Source organism: Megalobrama amblycephala, linkage group LG8, assembly GCF_018812025.1.
Source record: "Megalobrama amblycephala isolate DHTTF-2021 linkage group LG8, ASM1881202v1, whole genome shotgun sequence".
In the NCBI taxonomy this organism is placed as follows: domain Eukaryota; kingdom Metazoa; phylum Chordata; class Actinopteri; order Cypriniformes; family Xenocyprididae; genus Megalobrama; species Megalobrama amblycephala.
The window spans coordinates 35,877,994-35,888,197 of record NC_063051.1 but is presented as its reverse complement, the minus strand read 5'-3'; the positions used below and the strand labels follow the sequence as shown (position 1 = coordinate 35,888,197).

General features: G+C 42.2%; 1 long non-coding RNA gene across 1 annotated transcript; it reads right to left on the bottom strand.

Moving 5' to 3' along the window:
- Window positions 1-4,353: 4,353 nt before the first annotated feature.
- On the bottom strand, window positions 4,354-7,253 carry LOC125273307. Its single transcript, XR_007186047.1, has 3 exons — window positions 5,421-7,253; window positions 5,135-5,195; window positions 4,354-5,067 (listed from the first exon to the last, which is right to left on the bottom strand). It is a non-coding gene; the product is annotated as an uncharacterized LOC125273307 (long non-coding RNA).
- Window positions 7,254-10,204: the final 2,951 nt, after the last annotated feature.

Genomic DNA, 10,204 nt, shown 5'->3' with positions numbered 1-10,204 from the left:
GCTGCTCGCCTTTTGTTTTTGTGTCCTGTCAAAAACGCTCACCTAATTAAGGATGAGATCTCAGGCCCAGAGAAAAGCCCCGTTAATGACTCTCTGAGAATTTATTTAATGAGTTTAGATGCCTATTGTGGGAGGAAGCTTCTGGAAGACGGCTCTGGCAGAAAAAGGGGGATGGTGGGGTGAAAAGGGGGAAAAAATAAGGGACTGGGCCGTGGTGAGTTCATGACTGAAGGCCAAAGAGAAAAGGTGTAGAGCGAAATGAAAGATGAATGAAAACAGGTCATTACGACCGAACAAAAGCGCAGAGATGGAGAGGGAATATTTCACCTTGATCATTCACTGTCACTGATGCATCTACTCCGCCGGTCTTGTTTCAGGGCCTCAGATGTGTTTCCTCTCGTCCTTCTTCTTTTTCGTTTGTGTGGAGTCTTCCTCAGCTCGACGAGCAGAGGAACGGGGCTTGTTAGCATGGGCACTGGAACTGACCGCAGACGCGAGGCTCAACCTGGTGTAATTGTCATCGCTGCAGTCCTGAGAGACACATATCAAACGCCCCTCTCATCTCGTCTCTCCTCTTTTCACCCTTCTTCTTTTTATCCCAGGAAGAAAACTTGTAAATTAGTCATAGTGTAGGAACAAGACTTTGCTTGCTTTCCTCTCCTCTCCCTTTCTTCAGTTCTGTTACTTCATCTTTTTTTTTTTTTTTTTTTGTCCCAGAACTTTTCATCAAACGTCTGCGGTCTGGAGTAAACATTGAAAAGCGAGTTCACTAAACATTTCTGCTGGATTTCAGCACAGAAACCTGGCTCTTATCCACCTGCAGTTCAGTCGAACCTGCTGAAAAGGCAGTAAACTGAATTTTGTTTAAAAGAAACATTTTCAATTGATCATGCCTGCAAATGATTGCGAATAGATGTGCCGTGCAGTCGAGTGCAATCTCTGCCCTTTAGAAAAGATTCAGGAGTCTGGATGAGGGACTGTAACATGAATTCAGCGCAGGGTTTGAGCGTTACCTGATTTGAACAATTTCTGAAGTGAATCGGTGCTAGTACAATGCAGACAACATATGCAATAAACAACATTATTGACTAATTATTTGCAAATTCCAAAGCCACGCCTTAGTGACAAAAACAACCCGTGATAAAATCACTGTAACACATGACCTCTTTTATAAAATGACAGCAACATGATAAAAACACAAACCTTATACAAATAGTGACATTTAATTGAAATAAATCAATTCATCCTCTAAGTAACATAGTTCACTAATCAGGTTATGGGCTCAATTCCCAGAAAATGCTTGAACTGATTAAATAAATAAATAAATGCACTACAAGTGATAACTGATAAACTTGTTTATAGTGACAAACACTTTTCAAATTGGTGCATTAATATCGAATGTGCATTCATCAATACATTTTTACCACAATTTCAAACTCATTCAATTGGAATTTTTTTATCAGTTTAGTAAAATGTTTTTTACTTCTAATTTGGCATCACTTTGCTACATCACTATATAAGAACTTTTTTTCTTTTTACTTTATTTCAGAAAGAATTATGTTCTGATTAGATTCTCTGGAATTAACTGGAAATGATCTATCATGTGTTGCAGTTGTTGTTGGATCGCAGCCGTATTTGACAGTATGAGGTATACGCGCAGATATTCGCACATTCGCTAACATAGCCAGATTGATGGATGGTATAATACAGCGCCGCTCCGTACCGAAGGACATTAACGTGTGAATGATGTGTAGCCGACACATATTTAATATTTCATAACGCCGTAGTGAACAGTGTGTCAACATCTGTCTGACCCCGGCCCAGCACACAGGGCTCATATCAGAAAGCTGATTACTGACCTTAGCACAGTAATGGGCACGTTATCGATGAAAAACTCCTTCCCGGCGGAACACGGCCGCTCCGCGAAAGGCTAGAGGAAACTATGACTCTTCTCAAACAAACACAGCAACCTTTGATTGCTCAGCGGTTACTCTTTTCTATCGAGTTCTCAGTTAAGTTTCATTTGAGTTTCACTGAAAAATTAAAAGCACACACAATTCAGGAAGACTAATTAAAAAGTTCCACAGAAGTAAGAGGGTATAGAACAACATGAGTAATCTCAGCACAGAAAGAACTGGAATATTTAATTAATCTGACATGCGAGTAAAGGAGAAGAGACAAAGGGTACGAGGAGGACCCTCAGATTTACGTTTGCTCCGTCCCGGTCTTAGTTAAAGCAGTTAGATGCCGTTACATCAGCCATCGTGCTGTTTTATGTACTCGCAGCGATTCAATTATTTGTTTGTGCGAGTCAGCTGTGGAGCGAGTGATGATTCACATAAATTCAGCCGGTGAATCCCAAAGGAGCTCCGACTGTTTCTCTGTGAGCGATGCTCTTCTCGGGAATGATGGTGTCACGGAGTGTCGAGGAAATGTTTTGATGAATGTGATGTGATAAAAGCGCTGGATGCCAAAATGCCACGGCAGGAACATTTCATTCATCAAATTAACCCTGATTGTTTCTCTCTTTGACAAACTTTAAATCTTTATTTGACTCTTTACGTCACAAGGGTCATTCCTCCATCATTAATTGGTTTGATTGGCTGTTCAATGTCTAAAGGCGGCCATCTAAATAAAGTGTAGCTAAAAGTAAAAAATTGATTAAATTATTATTAAATGCTCAAGCTCTTTAAAGCAGGATGGATTCTGATTGGCTGTCAATGTTTTTATGGTTCATCACCTGGAAAAAAAGTGATTCCAGCGTATAGTTGTGAACTCTGATATTCACTTATATTTAGAGAGATTTTTATACCGTTATCGTCCTCGGTGTAAACGGGCCTTAACCCTCTCTTTATGTGTCAGACAGTTGAGAGTGAACAAATAACGTCAGTTCATTTCTGTCAAATTAAAATTGGCAAGCACACACACATTTAGAGAAGATTATATTGCTTTTCTATTCAGTTTGTCTCTTGCTCTTTCTGTGTGAATGGCGCGTGTCCGTACAGCAGCTCAGTGTACGCCGATTAGATCTCAACCTTATAGAAATCTGCTGTGAATAGTGAGCTGGTTATATGTGCCTATTGGATTTCTGAATACACTATTTGCCGTGTTTTCTCTGATAACAGCAGGTTCGTGCAGAGTGTCGAGTAACAGAGAAAGGCATGCAGCAGCAAAGGAAGTCAAGTTTCAAATGTGAAGTGTCATTTCTTGAATGTTAAACGGGTCATATACATGTTTTTTTTTGTCCCCCGCAGGTCGACTTACATACATTTGTTTTGCGTCATAATTCATGGCCACTTACAATTAAACAAGCCAACTGTGTCTTTAAGTCTTCTATGTAAACAAAAATAATTACAGCTTCTTTGTAAATCAACCTGCACTCAAACTCTTCAGATCTGAATGAAATGATCAGAGATCCTGTTGAAAATTATTTCAGCTGCTGGTTTATAACATTGAGATTATTCAGAAAGAAACAGTCTTCCACACATTTTACTTCAGTTGTTTATGAACAGTAGTATTGATCACATCTCCTGGTTCTGTAAAGGCACTAACAAAACTCTTTCTATGTTCAACCCAACGCAGTCTATTTACACCAAACAGATACAGCAGCCCTCGTCATATTCATAAACACATTCAGGCAATGCCGCCAGCAACATCAAGCTCATGGCTTCAGATCCCACAAATGCATGAACTGATCCAATGTACACCCTGAAGGCAACGCAGGTCACTGAATAAAAGCTGGATGCATAAATGTGAATGTAAAGGAGTGCTTTGAGCAAATACTCTTGGACAGATCTCACCAATGCACAGATCCTTCATCCACAAACTGAGGTCTTATTGGCAAGTACTTCCTTTGGTAGATACATCCATAAGAGTCCCTCTCCATAAAAGAGTAAATCCATGTGATTGCAGGAGCAAGTGTGAGTAACAACACCACTTCCAATCAAAAACAAACAAAAACAATCTACTTCCTGCTTCCCGTCACATGACATTGTGCGTCATGCTGCCTTCGCGTGCTAATGGAAATTTGATAATTCCCGCTTCTGAAGTCGTGATTACGATCTCATCACATTCAAGTAGTAATGGGAGGGTGTTCATGTGCAATTTTTCCCTAGGAAACTCATATTGACGATAATTCAGAGAGCACGTGAAGGCAGCATCAGGCCAGACTGATGATATCACATCCTGTTTGCACAGCCAAGCAAAGGTATGATGGATGGAAAACCAGTGTTCCTGTAGCTCAACACATAAAATACAGCATGAACAACACCGAGGTCTTGGGTTCGATTCCCAGCGAATGCATGAGCTGATTGGTCGAATACTTTCAATGCAAGGAAAGTTAGTTTGGGCAAAAGTGTGTATGTAAATATACATGTCGCATTTCTTACTCAACACTTCATATTTAATTAATATTAACTTGCATATAAGCCTGAGTTTCTGATCACTCAGAGAAAACAAGACTTAATATCTTCAGTCATTTTGCCTCTCCTGTAAATGTATCTTGATTTCAGAATGTTTAGATATTTAGAGATAAAACAAGACAGAAATACTGAGGAATAAGGTCATTTTATGCAGTGTAAATTTAAAAAAATAACGTGTTTGTTTTAATTGCTCAGAATGAGTCATTTCTGTAGTTTATGTTCAACAAACGCTCTTTATGAACGGGAGAAGTGTTGAGCTCTGTGTTAGTGTGTTTCACAGTACGGTGGAATCAAACATGTTCATGTTCTTCACATTCTGAAGAGTGAAACACTGTGACGCTGTCAAAACATTGATTCTGTCTGTGATAGAGGCTTTTTATTATTAAACATGTTTTTATTAATGAACATTTCATGTTGTCATCCGCCGTGAACACGGTCTCCTAGAAAATGAACCTTCTGTGGTTAAAGTGCAAGTTTATTTTCATTCAAAGCAATCTCTCTCTCTCTCTCTCTCTCTGTTTGTTGTTTCGTCTCACTGGAGCACAGAATCATGAGATGCTTTCTGATGAAGAAGAGAAGAGAGGCGTGCAGGAGAGAGTGTGTTGAGGTCAGAGGTCAGCAGATTTCATCATCACCGCACAAACACCTGTGGATGTTCAGGCTGGTTACTGATCAATCCTCAGTGTAACACACACACACACACACACACACACCTCGTATCAGGCAGATCGCTGTACTCCGCGGGTTATTTTTCACCAGGTAAGCAAATGAAACCTGAAACCGGATACAAATGCTTGGATGAAACGGCTGCTGTTACTGTAAATAGACATCTGAATCTCCTCAAATCTGTCAAGAACTCATATTTCAGAACAAAATCAAATCAAAGCAACTATTTGGGACAGTATTTCCCTGAGATTCACCCAGACAGGTAGAAGATTGTCAAAGCTCTCCCGGTTTTAGTTACACATAAAGGTGATCTGTAAACATTTACCTGCTCACCTTTGTCACCTGTCGGCTGAAATTTCCACAGCGTATTTCAGGTAAATCATTCTCATTTCCCACCATTGAACCTTCGCTCACATGCTCTCTCTCTCTCAGGATCTGTCTTTTGTCAAGCAGATGCTCAACTGAAGACGATTGTTTGTTTTCCCGCAGTACCTTGATTTACCGCAGGTACCGAATCAACCGCTGAACGCTGCAAACATCCAATTTACCTCACACACACACACACACACACACACACATCTGGCATTGCATCAGAGGCAGAGGAATCCCAGGACGCTCCGAAGGTATTGGGATGTAAATCAGGCGTTTTCCATCTGAATAGCAGCGTTACCTGAGCGTTTGGGTGTGTTTGGGTAGCAGACAGCAGGCGTCTGGGGTTCAGCGACTCTTACACGCTCGCTTCATTTCATAGGGCTTGTAAACACGTTGCTGAATTGATGTTATCAATTGTGATGTTGGCAAATAGCGCCGACGCTTCCACCTCTGTGTTTATCTCCTCTCGCACACAGCCACCTGCTAAGAGGTGTCACACTTTAATGAAATTGTTTGAATATCCCTGGCGCGTTGCTAAGAAACAGCGCTGCCGCCGTAATGCGCGCAGATTTCTGTCATCAAATAATGATTAGGGACGAGCGGAGGTGCGCGGGCTCCACGGGTGCCGCACGCTCCCGACGTTCCCCCGTTCTGTAGATGTTAACGGCCGCCGCCGCCGTGGGAGCTCGGGCCTGCGCTCTGATGGCTTTATAATATCTAACAGGATTGGGAACAGAGCGCGTTTGTGAAGCTAGAACTCACGGATTTCTCAGGTTAAAGGATTATGACAAGTGCGTGAGGAAAGAAACACCTTTTGAGTTCTTCTTTTGAGCGCTCTGGCCACATTGAAGTTCAGATAAACGTTTGACTCTCATTTCAGGCTTGATTTCTGCCTTCTTTTATCCGTGGTGTCAGATGGTAGGCCGGCGCTTGCACCAGGTACCTCCGCGGCGGCGCAATTATCACACGGTGGGACTCCGTCGCTCTTTTAGGGTCTCTTTGTAGAGGGCGAATCGAAGCGCCGCCCGTCTTTTTGTACTTGTATGAGCTTTTTGGGTGCAACAGTGTGTCTTCATGGTGAGTTTCTGCGGGGCGGCTGGCGGGATTTCGATAACGGGCCGGAGCATCGGAGTGGTTCCGTACAGAGACAGCGGCACGTCACGGCCCGTTCCCTCAGCGGGGATCCAATCAGGCTGCCGTGGGACGCCCGACGCCACTCGGGTGCAAACAGACAGGCCGCTGGAGGAGCCTTTCAGAGACCAGAGTATTGAGCTTCTCTCTACAGGTTCAGATCAATCTGGCCCTTTTAACTGCACACGCAACTGAGCAGCGTTTACAACACACACACACACACACACACACACACACACACACACACCTGCAGAGGAAACACTTATGCTCGGAGGTTGCTCTTTATGGAGTTCTCAGTTGAGTTTAGTTGAAGTATCAAAGATGTTTCCCCTGAAATTCTATTAGGAAGGGTAAAAATAGACACAGAGAGTAAGAGAGATTGGGAGAATTTGATGAGAAATGTTTTGAGTTCATATTGAGATTTCTGACCTTTGGTATGAGTTTGAGATCTCTTCTGAAAGCCTTTCATTAGCAAAAGTCTCCATTTCCTTCTCATTTCATCTTGTTGCTGTTTTATTTTTCTTTCACAGCTCTGGAGACCTAATGGAGATCTCAGTTGAGTTTCACTGAAGCATCAACAATGTTTCCCAAAAAGTTTCTTAGGAAAAATAAAAATAGGCACAAATAGTTGTTATAATAAACATTATAAAATTATTGTGCAGTTCATTTGATCTCCATGAGATCATTTGAATTTGATGAGAATAATTGCTGTCTTGTTTTCAGTACAAATATCTAAACATTCTTAAATCAACATAATGTATCTGCAGAAAAATAAACCTGTTTTCCGTTTGAATTAAGTTTATTTTTCTGACCCCTGTTCTTGTTTTAAGCACAAACTCACTTCATTTTGACACATTTTTCGGAAAACAAGACTTAAAGGGTTAGTTCACCCAAAAATGAATCTTCTGTCATTAATTACTCTTCCTCATGTCGTTCCACACCCGTAAGACCTTTGTTCATCTTCAGAACACAAATTAAGATATTTTTGATGAAATCCGAGAGACTTTCAAGGTCCAGAAAGGAACTAAAGACATCGTTAAAACAGTCATGTGACTGCAGTGGTTCAACCTTAATGTTATGAAGAGACGAGAATACTTTTTGTGCGCAAAAACAACTTTATTCAACAATCTCTTCTCTTCTGAGTCATTCTCACACGTTGTTTACGTCCAGCGCTTCCAGGTTCATTGGCCGACTCATTAATGGCCGGCTCCTGCGTCAGCATCACACGCATGCGTCGTGCTGATCACGTGATCAACTTTGGCCAATACTGAGCCGGCATTCGGACGTAAACACGGAAGCTTCACTGTTACTGCGTAAGATAATGACAGAAGAGAAGAGATTGTTGAATAAAGTTATTTTTGTTTTGTTTTTGCACACAAAAAGTATTCTGGTCTCTTCATAACATTAAGGTTGAACCACTGACTGTTTTAACGATGTCTTTAGTTCCTTTCTGGACCTTGAAAGTGTTGATTATATTGCTGTCTATGGACGAGTCTCTCGGATTTCATCAAAAATATCTTAATTTGTGTTTTGAAGATGAACGAAGGTATTACGGGTGTGGAACGACATGAGGGAGAGTAATTAATGACAGAAATGTCATTTTTGGGTGAACTAACCCTTTAATATCTTGTCATTTTGCTTCTCCAGTGAATGCATCTTGATTTATAGACATATTAGTGCTGGAAAACAAAACAAAAATACTTTTTTTTTTTTCTTTGCAGTGTGAGACCTCATTATAAAGTCTTACAGATGAAAGATGCTTTTTGCTCCCATAATAGTGTATCTACAGGAAATCACTTCAGCATCATGACGTCGAGTTGAAGCTCAAAGTAATAAAAATGACACGCAGAAACTCCCAAATGTTGCAGTGTCGATGTTGAAACAGAAGTGTTGAGAGAGAGAAACTGAAGCTCAAGTCATTAGTGGCGTATCAGCTCGCTTTATCGGATCAGAATAATTTAAGCTGTGATACTCAACGAGGGCCTGCAGGCAGGTTGGGGGGGCGCAGGGCCTGTCAAAGCATTAATTGCTATCAGATCACCATCGTTAGCAGCGTCGTTCTCGGCCTGGCCCAGTTCAGACTCTCTCTCTGTGTTAATTAACCTCAAACCTGAGGCCTTTCTGCCGGAGGTGCTCGACCCCCACTGACCGCAGGATTGCGAGGAAGACGAGGTCGACGCTTCACTTAGCCTGGAAACGGAGAGCGTACCTGCTGACGGAGGTTTACGGCACATGTGGAGCTCCCTCAGGTGTCTGAATGCAGGTGGCTCTCTGAGAAGAGAAAGGCTGGTGAAACGGCGGTATCCGCTGCGGTGTTTACAGAGAGAGATCGCCATGAATAAACCAAACGCATCTGATGCCATGCAGTTACCTGCTCTCGCAGGAACGCTCGCTCTCACCCCACCAATAACCTTTAATATTTCATATCTGGCTCTGATCTGCGAGGAGAGCTTCTCTGGCGCAGCGGTTTCTCAAAGCACAGAGACACGGAGACAGGATTATTTTTGTACCTGTTCAAACACGCCGCGTTAAATTATTCAGCGTGTTGGTCTGCTTTTACCTCGCCGCTGAAAATGCACCTACAACCTCTGACAAAAAGGAGACACGGCGAGGAAAGGAATCTCGCCTCGGGGAAGAGAAAACACGAAAGCAACGAGAAGAAAACAAGCGCGGCACTTCTCGCAACCTGCGCGGGCTGCCATCATTTATAATTCATGAGCTGTGCTCTCACAAAATGGATCATGATACACTTGTACAAGTATCCCGGGCAGACATAACCTGATATGACAAGGCTCTGACCCTCTTCTTCGTAAAGTCTGTTATTTTTAGCGAGGATTAAAAAATGCACAAGCTTTCCTGCCGTCAGTGGAGGAGCAGAGAGATGCGTGATTCTCCGGCCGAAATCTGGCACCACGCGAACCGCTTCATCTGCTGCTGCTCCACCGGGTCAGAAGGTCAACAGATGGATGGATCGGCCTTGATTCGTTTTTAAGGTAAAGATAGCATGAGATAGCAAAGAATGCCAACAATCAAATCTTTTCATTTATTAAAGAGATGGTTGATTATGATTTGACTTTTTTAACTTTAGTTAGTGTGTAATGTTGCTGTTTGATCATAAACAACATCTGCAAAGTTACGACGATCAAAGTTCAATACAAAGGGGAACTACAATGAGCTTCTTCCCAGGTTAGTGACATCACAAACCCTAAAATTTACATAAACCCCGCCCCCGAGAACACGCAACAAAGGGGGCGGGGCCATGTTGGGCTGCTTTAGAGAAGAGGAAGAGTTGTTGTAGTCGAGTGTTGTTGACATGCCGTCATTTTACGCCGGACTGCTTCACAAACGAGGGTCAATTCAACACAAAAGATGAACATGACGGCACATGCTAGTGGATGAGTTGAATCAACTCCACAGCAACTACATCAATTTATCCACTAACCATTCAGAAACGTCTAAAAGTTGTAACTTCTTCCTGAGTCTCTCCATCAGTGTCGACTCCGGTTTGAACAATGTAAGGCTGAACACTTTCCTCATTTTGGCTGCTTGAGATTCTCCAGCTTTGTTGTTGTTGAGCTGTTAAAGCTCCGCCCTCTTCTGGAGCAGCAGCTCAT